Source organism: Lissotriton helveticus, chromosome 11, assembly GCF_964261635.1.
Source record: "Lissotriton helveticus chromosome 11, aLisHel1.1, whole genome shotgun sequence".
Lineage (NCBI taxonomy): Eukaryota > Metazoa > Chordata > Amphibia > Caudata > Salamandridae > Lissotriton > Lissotriton helveticus.
In genome coordinates this window covers 539511671-539525693 of record NC_136072.1, presented here as the reverse complement: position 1 = coordinate 539525693, position 14023 = coordinate 539511671, and the positions used below count along the sequence as shown (strand labels likewise).

Genomic DNA, 14023 nt, shown 5'->3' with positions numbered 1-14023 from the left:
TACAGACCAATTAGTCTGATTGATGTACCTCAGAAGCTTCTTGGGAGGGTACTGCTTAATCGGCTCCAGGACTGGGCAGAAGAAACGGGAGTCCTTAGTCCCTATCAGGCTGGATTCAGGAAGGGAGTATCAACGGTGGACCAGGTCTTCCGACTGAACATCATTTACTGGAGGGCAGTGGTTTACGACGGTGGCAGCTTATACACAATATTTGTGGATTTGAGAGCCGCCTTTGACCTGGTGCCCAGAGGTAAACTCTGGAGTGTCTTGTCCGAGATGGGCGTACCTGCGGACATCTTAATAATCTTACAGAGGTTACACCACAACAACTATGCCCGGGTGCGGTGTGGGAAGTCGGGGGAGCTGACGGATAGATTCCCCGTTGACAGGGGGGTTAGGCAGGGCTGTGTGCTTGCACCGACCCTGTTCTGCCTCTTTGTCAACGGGGTAATCGCCCACCTGAACGGTACTGAACACACTGACGCTCCAAAATTGAACGGCAGCAGGGTGCCTGCAATCATGTTTGCAGATGACACCCTGCTGCTGTCCAAAACCCCAATGGGGATCCAGCGGATTCTTGATTCCTTTGTGGCCTTTTGTATGGATAGGGGCCTAGAAATTAATGCCGGAAAAACAAAATTTATGGTCCTGAATCCAAGTAAAAAATTGCGCCCGAATCCACTACTGGGAGAGGCACGGTTGGAGAGAGTCTCCACCTTCGAATATCTAGGTGTAACCCTGAATGAGACCATGTCGTGGGGGGCACACCGGACCAAGGCCAACCTTAAATTAGTACAGACCACTGGGGGCATCGCGCCGATGCTGAAAAACTCGACTCATCGGCCGCTGGGACCGCTCATCCAGATCTACAAGGCACAGGCCAGGGGTGCCACAATGTACGGGGCGGAACTGTGGGGACATACACCAACTCGCAGCCTGTCTGTAACTGAGAACAATTTTATCAGACAGATAACTGCACTCCCGCCAAGCACCCCTCTCCTTCCCCTGAGGTTAGATCTGGGATTGAGACCAATAGCCGATGAAATAGGACTCAGACCCATAGTCTTCTGGCGAAGACTGTGGAGCAGTGAAGCACTCTCTGCCTATAGGGCTGAATTAAGGGAGCTGTTATCCCACCCGAAAGCGTTACAGATCCCCTGGCTAAAACATATTCAGAATCTATGTACGGTACTGGGGTTTCCTGATCTTTGGTCTGATCCTGCTGATGCCTCACTAAATATCTCACGTAGAAATTTGATTAATGCCTATCACGCTCAGAAACTATCCACTGCCATGGAAAACCAGCGAGAGGGATCACTGACATCTGTATTTATGCTAGGCAAGGATATATACAGGATGGAAAGGGTGTTGGACGCTATGTCCCCCGTGCTGGCCAGGAAGCTGTTTCTGCAATGGAGATACGGCATCTTGCCCCTGCGGGCCTTTACCAGCTCCTGGACAAACCCGCCCTCCTCCAAGCAGTGTCCAACATGCTCTTATGTTGAGGAAAGCGTTCTGCATGTAGTTCTGTTCTGCCCCACTTACTCGAAAGCGAGGAAATACTGGCTTCTCCCACTTATTAGAAATCTTGGTGGTAGAGAGTATTCCCAATGTATAGAATTTTAAAAACCGATCTTTCGAGTCCAACTGTGTTTGCACTGGCTAAATTTCTCACTAATGTCTGGCACATTCGTACTAGTTTTCTGAAGTCACAGTCCTTGAGTTAGCTCCAAGCCTTCCTAAATGTAACCCTGTTAGTTTTAACCTACAGATACGCACGATTTTACAATGTATAAATATGTATTATGCTATTGATAATGTTTTTATGGTGTATATGTTTTATGTTGTAGTATATCTTTGATGGCCGCATGGCCGAAATAAAGATTAAGTATGATCTGTCAGAAGTATTTTGTACATAGCATTCGTCTCTAACTTCTAATATGCATGCCATAGTCTGTTGTCGAGCTTTAGTAGTCTTTTAGCCTTGTTTTTAAGGTTATTCGTGCACTTTATTCACTGCATTCACTTTAAATAACGTCATCGAAAATGGACGCATCATGTGACCAAACGCGTCATGGAGGGCACTAGTCCTAGCAATTTTATGCCGAAATAAATTCTTCACAGCTTTGCCACGATTACTTGTGTGGAGGTCATTGATTGTGCCGAGGAGCTATCACGAGGTCCGTGCCTGTGTGTTGCCGTTCCAGGGATTGGGGCGGACAGGACCTTTTCGTTATATATATCTGTACTCTCTGGATTCCAGAGGGGCTAGAGGTATGCCTCTTACAATCAGCAATTCGTTTTGGTGGATAATTTTGTACAAACCACCTTCTTCAGGACAAATTCATAACATATTACATGTATTTGGGGTCTTTTCCAAATACAATTCAGGCATTTGTAAACGCATAAAATCACCTCTTAAAGTAATTTCCTTAAATCATTTTAAAATCAGTTTTCTTCCTCATGGAGTCTTTACACTGGACACATCATCAAGCTTCAAGCAATATTGTAAAGTACTGCTATTTATCCGTGAGGGTATCCAGGCGCTATGACCCTTGCTTCATAGCAGGGCTCAGTTGAACATTCAGGTCTGGAGTCCTTTCCTGAATTCCAGCAGAGAGGGGCAGGTCCAGAAATGAAGAGGGAGGTAGTTTCAGGTCTTTGCGGCTACGTAGAAGAAGGATCGACCTCTGCTGTTGCTTCAGCGGACTCGAGGGGTGTGAGAGAGGGAGAGAAAGGGAGAGAGAGACAGAACGCAGGTGTCTGAATGGTTGGTGGAAGTTTAGGCGGTGGTTGATGCGTGCTGGTCCTTGGTTGTGAAGGCTTTTGTAGGTGTGGATCAGCATCTTGAATTGACACCTCTTCTGAACGGGGAGCCTGTGAAGCTCCTTGAGGTGGGGTGAGAGGTCTAAGATCAGTCTGGCCGCTGAATTCTGTGTGGCCTGCAGACTCTTCAGGAGGTGCGAGGTGATTCCTGCATAGAGTGCATTGCCATAGTCCAGTCGGCTGGTGACTAGGGCTTGAGTGACGGTTCGTCAGATGTTGACAGGTAGTCATTTGAAGATCTTACAGAGCATGCAAAGAGTCAGGAAGCAGGTGGAGGAGACTGCCTTGATCTGGCTCTTCATAATTAACTTGCTGTCCAGGATGATGCCGAGGTTGCGAGCATGGTCATTCAGAGTGGGAGAGGGTCCTAGTTTGGAAGGGCACCAGGATTCGTTCCACATGGAGGTGTTGTTCCCGAAGATCAATACTTTCGTTTTGTCTGTGTTGAGTTTAAGGCAGTTGTCTTTCATCCAGTCGTCGATGCTCGTCATCCACCTGCGGAAGTTGGTCATTGGGGGGGAGGGGTCTTCTGATAGCGAGAGGATGATGTGGGTGTCGTCAGTGTAGGATATGATGTTTAGTCCATGGGTTCTGATGATGTTGGTCAAGGGAGTGATGTAGGTTTTGAAAAGTGTGGGGCTGAGGGACGAGCCTTGAGGGATGCCGCAGATGTTTTTATGTTCAGAGGCAAACAGAGGAAGGTGGATTCCCTGGGTTCTTCCAGTGAGGAAGCAGGCAATCTATTTGAGCTCATCTCCATGAATTCAATGTGGTGAAGTCTCTTGATAAGGGTGAGGTGGGCTACGGTGTTGAACGCTGCTGAGAGGTCGAGGAGGATCAGGGCTGCCGTTTCTCCCTGGTCCAGAAGGGTTCTGATGTCATCATTGGCAGAGATCAGGGCAGTTTAGATCTGTGGTTGGTGGGGAATCCTGACTGGGAGGTGTCCAGAAGATTGCTGTTCCATGAGTTAGCAGTTGACGGCCTTTTTGAAGACTTTGGTGGAAAACGGATGGGACGGTAATCTTGAGTTCGATGGAATGGATGTATGGTTTCTTGAAGGAGGGTTTGACCTCTGCCTGTTTCCATTCTTCGGGGAAAGTGGCTTTGTTGATGGATGCTTTGAAAATGGTGGTTAGCTCTTTGTTTGCTTTCAAGGTTGAAGATGTGGTGGGGACAGGGGTCCGTGGGTGATCCTGAGTGGATGGCGTTCAGGATGGCCGTGGTGTTTTGTGTTGTAAGCTGATCCCAGGTGGTTAGCTGGTTGTTTGGGTTAGCATCTGTGGGAGTGAGGAGGTTGAGGATATCGGGGTTGGGGTTTGAAGTTTTTGTAGAGGGTGGAGATCTTGTCATGGAAGAACTCCACCGGGGTGTCTCAGAGTGCCTGGGAAGGGGTGATGTTTTCGGTGAAGGGTTGGAGAACTCTGACGATGTTGAATAGTTATTTTCTGTGGTTGGAACTGTCTTTGATGCGGTTGGCAAGGGCGCACCTTTGCATCTCTTTGAGAAGTTGGTGGTATTGGTTGAGGGATGTAGGTCCTCGTGCCAGCTCCTCCTCCCTGCTACAGTCACCCTTACCCCACGCAAGATGATTGTTTTGTTTTTGCTCGATTCCACTCTAACTTTGCCGCACATTACTGTTAACCATTAAATCTACAGTTTTCACCTTTCAATCAATCATATCATTTGTAAAGCGCACTACTCACCCATGAGGGTCTCAAGGCGCTCGGGTGGAGAATGCTGCTACTGCGCGAAAAGCCAGGTCTTGAGGAGTTTTCTGAAGGTCAGCAGGTCTTGGGTCTGACGTAGGTGGATGGGGAGGGTGTTCCAGGTCTTGGCGGCGAGGTGGGAGAACGATGTGCCGCTCTTCGGAAGTGGGGGACAGTGGCGAGGGCGAGGTTGGCGGAGCGGAGCTGGCGGGTGGGGGTGTAGAAGCTGAGTCGTCTGTTGAGGTACATTAGTCCGGTGTCGTGGAGTGCCTTGTGTGCGTGGTTGAGGAGCTTGAAGGTTATCCTCTTGTTGACCGGGAGCCAGTGCAGGTCTCTCAGGTGGGGTGTGATGTGGCTGCAGCGAGGGATGTCGAGGATCAGGCATGCAGAGGCGTTCTGGATGCGTTGGAGCCGTCTCAGGAGTTTGGCTGAGGCTGCTGCGTAGAGGGCGTTTCCGGAGTCCAACCTGCTGCTGACGAGGGCCTGGGTGACAGTTCCTCTCGTTTTTAGTGGGGATCCACTTGTAGATCCTGCGGAACATGTGGAGGGTGTTGAAGCAGGAGGAGGAGACGGCATTGACCTGTTTAGTCATGGAGAGGGTGGAGTCGAGGATGACCCCTAGGTTGCGTGCATGGTCGGTGGGTGTTGGAGAGGTTCCCAGTGCGGTCGGCCACCAGGAGTCGTCTCAGGCGGAAGGGGTGGATCCGAGGATGAGGACCTCCGTCTTGTCCGAGTTCAGCTTCAGTCGGCTGTTCTTCATCCATTCAGTGACGGCCTTCATTCCTACTTGAAGGTTAGTTTTTGGCGGTGTGGGGGTCCTTGGTGAGGGAGAGGATCAGCTGGGTGTCATCGGCGTAAGAGATGATGTTGAGGTCGTGCCGACGTGCGACGTGGGCGAGCGGTGCCATGTACATGTTAAACAGAGTCGGGCTGAGGGATGAGCCCTGGGGTACGCCGCAGATGATCTCGGTGGCTTTGGAGCAGAAGGGGGGAAGGCGGACGCTCTGTGTTCTGGAGAGGAAGGAGGTGGTCCCGCCCAGGGCTTTCTCTTGGATCCCGGCGTTGTGGAGGCGTGTTCGTAGTGTGTGGTGGCAGACCGCGTCGAAGGCGGCTGACAGGTCCAGAAGGATGAGGGCTGCCGTTTCTCCGTTGTCCAGCAGGGACTTGATGTCATCGGTGGCGGCGATGAGGGCAGTCTCGGTGCTGTGGTTGCTGCGGAACCCGGACTGGGAAGGGTCCAGGATGTTGTTCTCCTCAAGGTAGCGGGTCAGTTGTTCGTTGACGGTCTTCTCGATGACCTTTGCCGGGAACGGGAGCAGGGAGATGGGCCGGAAGTTCTTGAGGTCCTTGGGGTCCGCCTTGGGTTTCTTGAGTAAGGCATTGATCTCGGCATACTTCCAGCTCTCTGGGAAGGTTGCTGTCTCGAAGGAGGTGTTGATGATTTTCTGGATATTGGGGTGCGATGGATGTGCTGGCTTTGTTGAAGATGTGGTGTGGGCATGGGTCTGACGGAGATCCAGAGTGGATGGTGTTCATGATCTTGCTGGTATCGTCGTCTTTGATGTTGGTCCAGGAGAGCAGGCGGTTGGTGCGGATGGTGGCCGTGGGGGCGGAGGTCTCAGTGGTTGTCGGGCAGTCGTGGCGTTGAAGCTGTTGTGGATGACTGCGATCTTGCGGTGGAAGAAGGTGACCTACGAGTCGCACATGTCTTGCGAGGGTGGGACGTCGTTGGTGTTGGAGCTGGGGTTGGAGAGTTCCTTCACGATGTTGAAGAGCTCTTTGCTGTTGTGCGCCTTGTTGTCTAGGCGGTTTTTGAAGGAGGCCCTTTTGGCGGATCTGATGAGGTGATGGTGTCTGCAGGTGGCGTTCTTGTGGGCTGCGTGGCTGTCCGGTGTTCATTCACGGAGCCAGATCTTCTCCAGCTTTCTGCAGGTTTCCTTGGAGGCCCGGAGGTCTTCAGTGAACTAGCTGGCTTTCTTGTTGTTGTGACTGTTGCAGGGTTTCTTGATCGGGGCGAGGGTGTTGGCGCAGTCATTGATCCACTGTCTGAGGTTGTGGGCGGTGGTGTCAGGGTCGGTGGGGTCAGCGGGTGGGCTCTGGGCGAGGGTGGTGGTTAGCTGTCTTCAGTGACTTTGCTCCAGCAGCGGTGAGGCATCTGTTGGGTGCGGTGGTGCGTGGTGAGTTTCTTGAAGGTGAAGTGGATGCAGCGATGGTTGGTTCAGTGGAGTTCGGTGGTGTGGCTGAAGGAGACGTGGGAGCTTGCGGAGAAGATGGGGTCAAGCGTGTGACTGGCAGAGTGGGTGGGTGTTGTGACGAGTTGTCTGAGTCCGAGGTTGGCTAGGTTGTCGATCAGGGTGGTGGAGTTGGTGTTGTTGTTGTTTTAGAGGTGGAAGTTCAGGTCCCCGAGGAGGATGTAGTCCGTGGAGGCGAGGGCGTGTGTGCTGACGAAGTCGGCGATGGAGTCGCTGAACTGTGGTCGGGGTCCGGGGGGTCTGTAGATGAGGGTTCCTCTGAGGGTGGTGTTGGGGTCGGTGTGGATCTGGAAGTGCAGGTGTTCGGCGGTGCTGAGTGTGTCGTCGGTGTTGGTCGAGACTCTGAGAGTGTTCCTGTGGACGATGGCGATTCCTCCTCCTGCTCCGTCTGTGCGGTCCCTGCGGGTGATCTTGTAGCCTTCCGGGGTGGCTATGGCTATGTCGGGTGCCGAGGTGGGGTTCAGCCAGGTCTCCGTCAGGAAGGAGACGTCTGAGGAGGTTGAGTCGAGTAGGTCCCAGAGTTCAACGGCGTGTTTGCGGGCGGAGCGGGTGTTGAGAAGGATGCATCTGAGGCGGTTGGGTTCTTTCCTGGTCGGCAGCATGGTGGGGCGGATGCTAGTGAAGCTGCAGTTTCGGCAGATGAAAGCTCCGTAAGTGCGCTTCGGGGTGGCCAGGAAGCAAGTGTGTGATCGTCCAGTGTTGAGTGCGTGGAGTGTTTTGGCATCGTAGCGGTGTCAGGCGTTGTGGCGTTCGCGGGGTCCAGGGGTCCTGGCGCTGGGCGCGGTCCAGGTCGGACGGGCGCAGACGGGCATGCCTGAGCTGCGTGCTGCGCGGCCTCCAAATGAGGGGATGTGGGAGGGAGGAGCAGCTGGGAGGCAGGAGCAAGCGGCGAATGGGATTGCAGGGGGCGGGGCCGCAGGGACACAACAGCGGGAAAAACCGGCGGGGGCCGCGGGAGAACTGGGCACAGGAAGGAAAAACAAGTTTAGGCAAGAAAAAAAGTACAGGCACAGAGGAATAAAAACAAGTCTGGGCAAGAAAGCAAGTACAGGCATAGGAGAATAAAAACAAGCCTAGGCAGGAAAGCAAGTACAGGCACAGAACAAGTACAGGCACAGGGGAATAAAAACACGTCTGGGCAAGAAAGCAAGTATAGGCACAGGGGAATAAATACCAGTCTGGGCAAGAAAGCAAGTACGGACACAGGGGAATAAAAACAAGTTTGGGCTAGAAAGCAAGTTAGGCACAGGGGGAAAAAACAAGTCAGGGCAAGAAAGCAAGTGCAGGCACGGGGGGAAAAACAAGTCTGGGCAAATAAAGCAAGTTAGGCAGAGGGGAAAAATACAAGATTAGGCAAAAACAATGAAGGCAGAGCCGTGCAGCAGCGTGGGGAGCGACCTGCCTGCAAGCAGGGTCAGAGGTCGCTCCTTTCCATAGTCCATATTCTCTGCACCCTCACAACCTTATTTTTGTATTTTGTTGTTGCTGTGCTCAACTGTATTTGTTACCATTGTATTGTATTTACCATTATATTTGTTTGTATTTGATTAAGCCTCTCACAATCCACTATAGCATGTTAGCATTGTTGCAGTTGTTTTGTGTTTTCTTAGTGCATTTCTGCAAATTGTTCCTCCTGTTGCTATTGCATTGCTCTCCCTGCTCTTTTTCCCCCCTGTTTTCTACCACCACTCTTTCCCTCTCGCCAGCCACTCCCGCTGCATCCCAGTGCCCCTCCCTCCTCCCAGGACCTTCTTAATGAAGGCTGCAGTGCTGCTGTGAGAAGTTGGCCTGATATATGAAGCTCACTAGTTCTAGTGATCACCTTGTATCAGTCCAAACAACCCTTATGGTGATTGGTTGTAAGTCAACCTTATAGACCAGCTATCCTAATGGTAGCATGGACAAAGCAGTCTTAGGCTAAACTCTTTTGGCATGTGAAGCCAGCTGTTTTACCACATATAACCCCTTGAATACCAGATGAAAGGACACCACACAGGTTGTTATGAAAATAAACAGTATATTTATTAATAACAAACACCTCTGAACTCTTTATGATATCAGAGGGCTAAGCACATGACAATCTCTTAGGAAAAATACGATAAGTTACACAAAATTACAAAGGTGCCCTAGGGGCACGGCAAACCATATACTAAGTAAATGGTATAAATAGAACGATTTAGGAAATGAAGAGGCTCAGAGGCTGTAGGTTCGCTGGGACTACCCTATCCTAACCTTAGGTAAGTAAAGGGAGGCCCACGGGACGGGTGTGCAGAGTGTGAACTCACACGCGGGATGCGGAACAAAGTCAATGGGCAGAACAAATTACGAAAAGGTAAGTAAAAGACAGTTCCTACTAGTTACGACTAAAACGACAGGATACCTGGACACTAGGAGAGTCAATCTACCCTTGAGCACCGAAATGCTCTTGTTACCTCACCCACGGGCTGCGGGTGCATAGGTGTCAAAGTGTGTCGGGTTTCCGCGTCGAAGTCTATGGAGCCTTGGAGAAAGATGCTACAGGCGACCAGGAGGAAGATGTCCGGTGCGATCCACGGGTGGATCGAGGAAGATGAAGACCTGAAAGCAGAGGGGACAGTGTTCAAAGTCACTAGCCAGTGACCGGTGTGGAACCAGGAGGGAACCAGATGCTGTCGTCGCGATCAGGTGAAGAGTGGACGCTTGTCTCTGCAGCCACGTGGACCAGGAGGTGTCTTCGATGACCAGGATGGAGGCACGAGCTGTCCCACGCAGGCTCTCGCTGTCGGCGGTGTCGGACCCGGATTTGGAGTCAACAGGCCTTGGCAAAGGCAACCCACGCGGTGAGTGGAAACAGCGTCTGGAGTGGACCAGGAGGGTCCGGAGTGCTCCTCTTTTGGAAGGGAGCAAGGGCCAGTCTGGAGCAACCAGACCAGCAGTGAAGATTTCAAGGATCGTCGTCTAGGAGGTCACTAGCCAGCCGGCAAGTGACCAGACAACGCGTCGAGCAGCAACCAAGCAAAAGGGCCCCACGCAGATCTCGTGGATGCTGGAGGGCTGGTCTTCGGTGCAGGAGCTGCTCGGGGTTGGGGCTTCTCAATCCCCAAAGCACTTTCTCGAGGATACCTCATAAGTCGTGCTGGAAGCGAAGTGCAGTCCAAGATGGCCGGTCCCACGTGTCTCCTCGCACCCACGGGTCTCAGCTGTGCTGCAGATGTGGGTAGAGGTCGGAGAGGTCTGGGAGTCCGGGTCTCGTCGGGCTCTGAAGTCTGGATCCGGCAGGAAGGACGACAAAGTGGACCACTAGGACGCTTGATGGTGCCTGCAGTTGCAGGGTGGACACTCCTTGCCCACAAGGGAGATTCTTCAGTCTTCTGTGGAGCAGAACGTCGAAGTCCAGAGTTTCTTCTTGTAAAGTTTTTCAGGATAATCTAATTTGGAATGGGACCAGCTCCTACCTTTATTCTCCTAAAGGGGGCTGCACTAGTGACTAGGTCCCTCCCATGGGTGGGACCAGGAAGGGGGGTGGTTACACCCTCTTTCCTTTGTCCGGTTTCGCGCCAGAGCTGGGGCTGGAGTGCCCCAGCAACTGGTTTGAACCGGTGTATGCACAGGGCACCTTGTGTGCCCCAGGCATGTCTCATTCCTTTCAGGCCTGTCCTACCTAATACACAAAATCCTGTCTGGGGTGGTGCTAGCACCTCCCAAGGCAGGAAACCCTTTGTCCAGGCCTCCCTCGCTGGAAGGACTCCCAGCAGCAGGAGGTCAGACTTGTGTCTGTGGTGGCAGCATCCATTTTGTGATGCTGAGGCTCTGCTTAACTTTAACCGGGGTTCTCAGTTACATACATGTCGTGTCCCTCTAAAAGGGTGGAATGCTACCGCCGTCGCCAGAACTGGCGAGGGGGTAGTATTCCAATTCGTATGACACCTTACTCGACATGTTTTAAAAATGCTATACCAAAGTTAGCAATAACCGCGAGGATTATAATGCACTTAAGAGTATATGGTATAGCGTTATCATGGAACAGCTATAAGGACTTGGTTCCACAAGCTGCAGACAGGCTCAGCTCATGCTAGAGCACCATCTCACATAATTCCAAGCACTCTGCCTTCAGGATTGATAAGGCCTGCCATAGGAGTGACTGATAGGAGTATATGTGTCCATTTTGGGGTTAGATATAGGTATGCTATATCTACAGCAAAGGGTGATTACACCACCTTGCCCCAGCTGTCTTACCAGCCAGTTGTGTCTGTTTAGATGGCCAGCCAGGGGTGGCATAATACATGCTTCAGACCCTGGTAGGCCTTGGGTTCACCTATGCCCTGGGTACCTAAGGTACACTGTACAGGGACTGATAAGGTGTCCCAATACCAATTGGTAAATGCACCTAAAGTACATGGATGTCAATTTAGAGAGAGAACAGCTAGGCTGTGGGTCTGATTAGCAGGCCCACAGCCAGGGAAAGTCGTAAACCAGTGAAGCAAAAAAAAACAAAAATCTGGGGTGACCATAGGATTGCAGACCCTACTCTCCTACATAACCCCCCCCAAACTTAGGGACATTAAACTAACCTTGACCAGGTGAGTCTTCCTGTTTTAAGTGGAAATACCTGGAGAGACCATCTGCATTGCCATGGTCAGTCCCTGGTCGGTGCTCCACTGTAAAGTCCATCCCCTGTAGGGAAATGGACCACCTAAGAAGTTTGGGGTTTTCACCCTTCATTTGTTTTAGCCATAAGAGGGGCTTATGGTCGGTCTGAATCTTGAAGTGAGTTCCAAACAAGTATGGCCTCAACCTCTTCAGGGCCCAAACCACAGCAAAGGCCTCCCTCTTTATAGCTGACCAACGTTTCTCTCTAGGGGTCAGCCTTCTACTTATAAAAGCAATGGGCTGGTCATGACCATCAATATTCAGTTGAGATAGAACAGCTCCCACACCCAACTCAGATGCATCTGTTTGGACAATGAAGGTTTTGGAGTAGTCAGGACTCTTGAGAATAGGTGCAGTACACATGGCCTGCTTCAGGTCATCGAATGCCTTCTGACAGCTAACTGTCCACTGAACTTTCTTTGGCATTTTCTTGCTTGTCTAGTCATTGAGTGGTGTCACAATGGACCCATAATTTTTGACAAACTTCCTATAGTAACCAGACAGGCCCAAGAAAGCTCTGACCTGTGTCTGGGTGGTTGGAGGAGCCCAGTCCTTTATGGCCTGTATCTTGCTCTCCAAGGGTTGAACCTGGCCTCCACCTACAAGGTGGCCCAGGTACACAACCTGACTCTGCCCTATCTGGCACTTGGTGGCCTTGATAGTGAGGCCTGCCTTTTGCAGGGCCTCCAAAACTTTCCTCAGGTGGATCAGGTGATCCTCCCAGGTGGAGCTAAAGACAGCAATATCATCTAGATATGCTGCACAAAAGTCATCCAACCCAGTGAGAACTTGATTCACCAACCTTTAAAAAGTGGCAGGTGCATTCTTCAAACCAAAGGGCATCACCACAAACTGGTAATGACCTCCTGGGGTAGAAAATGCTGTTTTGGCCTTGGCATCCTCAGCTAACCTGATCTGCCAATAACCAGCTGTTAGGTCAAATGTACTCAAGAAGGTGGCAGAAGCCAACTTGTCTATGAGTTCATCTGCCCTAGGTATTGGATGGGCATCTGTCTTAGTGACAGCATTGAGACCCCTGTAGTCTACACAAAACCTCATCTCTCTCCTACCATCCTGGGTGTGAGGTTTTGGCACTAGAACTACAGGACTAGCCCAAGGGCTCTCTGAGGGTTCAATGACTCCCAATTCCAACATCTTTTGTACTTCTTTCTTTATGCAGTCCCTGACGTGGTCAGGTTGCCTGTAGAGTTTACTCTTGACAGGCAGACTGTCACCAGTGTCCACCTCATGGGTGCACCAGTTTGTCTGACTGGGTGTCAGTGAGAACATTTGTCTAAAGGATTGAAGAACCTGTTTGCAATCCTTTTGTTGATGCTCAGAGAGGCTGTCAGAAAAGACTACACCATCTACTGACCCATCATCAGGGTTCTGAGTTAGCAGGTCTGGGAGAGGGTCACTCTCTTCCTCCTGTCCCTCCTCTGTGGCCATGAGCAAGCCCATGTCCTCCCTGTCGACAAATGCCTTGAGCCTGTTTACATGAAGCACCCTGTGGGGGCTCCTGGGAGTTCCAAGGTCCACCAGGTAGGTGACCTCTCCCTATTGCTCAATGATGGTATGGGGTCCAGACCATTTGTCTTGGAGAGCTGCTGGGGCCACTGGCTCCAACACCCACACCTTCTGTCCTGGGTGATACACAGTCAGGACAGCCTTTTGGTCATGCCAAGCTTTTTGAAGTTCTTGGCTGGCCTCAAGGTTTTTGGATGCCTTCTCCATGTACTCTGCCATCCTGGAGCGGAGACCAAGTACATAGTCCACTATGTCAAGTTTAGGCTTTTTGAGAGGTAACTCCCATCCTTCCTTTACAAGACATAGGGGTCCTCTTACAGGATGCCCAGACAGAAGCTCAAAAGGGCTGTAGCCAACCCCCTTCTGTGGGACCTCTCTGTAAGCAAACAGGAGGCAGGGTAAAAGGATGTCCCATCTTCGCCTAAGCTTTTCAGGTAACCCTTTTATCATCCCTTTTAGGGTCTTGTTGAATCTCTCCACAAGCCCATTGCACTGTGGGTGATAGGGTGTGGTAAATTTATAATTTACACCGCACTCCTTCCACATTGCAGTCAAGTATCCTGACATGAAGTTTGCACCTCTGTCAGAGACAACCTCCTTAGGAAACCCCACTCTGGAGAAAACTCCAAGTAGGGCCCTGGCCACAACAGGAGCTGTAGTGGTCCTAAGGGGAATAGCTTCTGGATACCTGGTGGCATGATCCACTACCACCAGTATAAACCTGTGCCCAGAGGCGGTTGGGGGGGTCCATTGGTCCAACAATGTCTATCCCCACTCTTTCAAAGGGCACCCCCACCACAGGGATTGGTATAAGGGGGGCCTTTGTGGTGCCACCTGATTTGCCACTGGCTTGGCAGGTGACACATGAGCGACAAAACTCTTTGGTGTCTTCAGACATGTGAGGCCAGTGAAAGTGTGGGGCAAGCCTGTCCCAAGTCTTGTTCTGGCCTAAGTGATCTGCAAGGGGAATTTCGTGGGCTAAGGTGAGAAGGAAACCTCTGAGAGACAAGGGGATGACCAGCCTCCTGGTAGCACCAGGCTTGGGGTCTCTTGCCTCAGAGTATAGGAGTCCTTCATCCCAAT

General features: G+C 51.3%; 1 protein-coding gene across 1 annotated transcript in view; it reads left to right on the top strand.

Annotated features, from left to right (window-relative positions):
• LOC144791528 (inositol polyphosphate-5-phosphatase A-like) overlaps window positions 1-14023 on the top strand; it is a 358038-nt gene that overhangs the window by 157716 nt on the left and 186299 nt on the right. The gene's annotated exons all lie outside the window — the stretch shown is intronic.